We start from the raw sequence: 2700 nt of genomic DNA on the forward strand, positions 1-2700 counted from the left end.
CTGGGGGATTCTAGGCAGGGGCTCTACCACTGAGCCACGCCCCCAGCCCCTCACTGGGGGATTCTAGGCAGGGGCTCTACCACTGAGCCACGTTCCCAGCCCCTCACTGGGGGATTCTAGACAGGGGCTCTACCACTGAGCCACGCCCCTACCTAGCATTCTTTTTTCACTGAGGGCTGGAAAAATGGCTCAGAGGTTAAGAGCACTGACTGTTCTTCCAGAGGTCCTGAGTTCAATTCCCAGGAACCACATGGTAGTTCACAACGATCTGTAATGGGATCTGATGCCCTCTTCTGGTATATCTCATATACATAAAATAAATAAAAATCTCTCTTTTTGCTTGTTTTTTTTTTGTTTGTTTTTTGTTTTTTGAGATCTCTCTTTTTAAAAAGAGGAAACTGAGACAGTAGTTGGTGGTGGGGTCGTGGTCTGAATCTGGTTGTCTTCCACCATTTCACAGCCTATGTATGACCTTCCCCATGCAAAGCCTACAGCCCCAGAGGGAGGCTAAGGTGGTGGCGGGGGTGGGGGGGTGCTGGGGCTCAAGAAGGTCTCTGTCCTTTGCCCTTAAGCCAAAGTCACCATACAGGGTGGCTGTGGGCTGTTTGCTATTTGCTGCCTGCAATGTTTGCTCATCCTGGGGACAGGGACAGGCTGAAGGTCGTTCAGGATGGACATCAGGGGCAACTGAAAAACAAAGTGTGCAGGGAGGGAGCCGGGGGAGAAAGAGGAGGGGTCAGTGAGGAGAACGAACCGGACAGGCTGGTGATCCTGCCACCCTAGTGTATGTCTGAGGTTTTGGGAGCAGCCTGGAGACCTGAACTGTCCTTCAAGTTGCCAAGAGTGCCAGCAAAATTAGCACTAACTCTCCTTTGATCTCTCTTTTGTTTTTGAGACAGTTACACTGTAGCCAGGCTGGTCTGAAGCTCCGGGTGGTCCCGGGACCTCAACCGTCTACTCTCTCTCCCTCCTCTTGGTCGGCGACCTTGTCATGATTGAGGATTCCTACTCATGCTGTTGAGCCTTCACCATCCCCCCGAACCCCCCAACCTCCCCAACATCTTCGGGGGGGGGGGCTCTAACTGCTCACTTCTCCAGATGGATGGTTGGGGCTCTGGCAAGGAAATTTGGAGTGAAAGAGAGGTTGAGGATTCGGCTCAATCGGGGGAGCCCTTCACCACGCACACAAGAGGTCCTGAGTTCTGTCTCTAGCACTTCATAAAACTAGACATGGTGGCAGAAGTCTGTAACCCAGGCTTTGGGAGGTGGAGGCAGGAAGATGCATGGTTTACCATCATCCAAGTTTGATTTTAGCCTAGGCTACATGAACCTGTATCAAATAAAAAATATTTTAAAAAATCTTTTAGAAATTAATTATGTAGCTGGGCAGTGGTGGTGCATGCCTTTAATCCCAGCACTTGGGAGGCAGAGGCAGGCGGATTTCTGAGTTCCAGGCCAGCCTGGTCTACAGAGTGAGTTCCAGGACAGCCAGGGCTACACAGAGAAACCCTGTCTCGAAAAAACAAACAAACAAACAAAAACAAAAAACTAAAAACTAATCCTAAAAATAAAAAATAAACGTATATTATGTACATGTTGTGCGGGTTGTACACAGATGTCCCCGTGGAAGCTAGAGTTACAGATAGGTGGGGACTGCCTGCTACGGATGCTTGAAGCTGAAGTCAGTATGTGCTCTTAACGACTGAGCCATCTCACCAGCCTGAGTTCAATCCCAGGACCTAGAGCAGCTCAGGCAAGTTGTCCTTTGACCTCAACACATTCATTGGGACATGCACACACACACACTCACACACACATCGTAAAGTAAGTTACGTGGGTCTCACCACCCTTGTGAATTGTCAGCTGATGCCAACCACAAGGGCAAAGGGAATAGAGACGTGGAGTGGGGGAGGGTGGGGGCGGGGGGAGGCGGGGAGGGTTCAGAAGCCCTGTGAGTATGTAAGGTGAAAGGCCACATCAGACCTGCTGTCCTCAGTAGGCAGAACAACTTTACCTAGGGTGATGGAAGGCTTAAAGTTTTGGGGGACTGAGGGTGGGGAGGTCACTGGCTCTGAGCTTAGGTTTCCAAAATGCCTCATTAACATGGGGAAGCATTTCAGGAATCCCAGGTGCTGACTAACAGGTTTTGTCAGGAAAAAGGAAATTGGTTTTCTAATCCAACTGAGGCTATGTGACATCTTCAGGTGGAGTATTGGGGCTTAGAATTTCCCAGGCAAAGTCAGAGAAGGAGGTTGGTCAGAGAAGGGAAGAGAGTCTCTCATATTGCCCAGAGCCCAGACAGGGTATCCTGTCATGGTGGACTTCAACTTTTTTTTTTTTTCCTTTTTTCATGTTTTTCTTTTTTCGGGACTTCAACTTTAATTAGCAGAGTTTTCCCCTCAAAGTTTTTTTTTTTTTTTTAAAGCAATAAAGTTTCTTTGAAAGCATTTCCAAAGAGTTAGAGGTGATGGCACACACCTTTAATCCCAGTACTTGGGAGTGGGAGAGTCAGGGGTATCTCTGTAAGTTCCAGGCCAGACTGACTTATGAAGGAAATACAGAGCAAGACCCAGCCTCAAAAATGAGAAATGAGGTAGGAAAGAATCCCCCAGTAAGGGTCTGGGGGTGTGGCTCAGTGGTAGACCCCCTGCCTAGAATCTCCCAGTGAGGGGCTGGGGGCGTGGCTCAGTGGCAGAGCCC

Source organism: Grammomys surdaster, unplaced genomic scaffold, assembly GCF_004785775.1.
Source record: "Grammomys surdaster isolate TR1022 unplaced genomic scaffold, NIH_TR_1.0 339, whole genome shotgun sequence".
In the NCBI taxonomy this organism is placed as follows: domain Eukaryota; kingdom Metazoa; phylum Chordata; class Mammalia; order Rodentia; family Muridae; genus Grammomys; species Grammomys surdaster.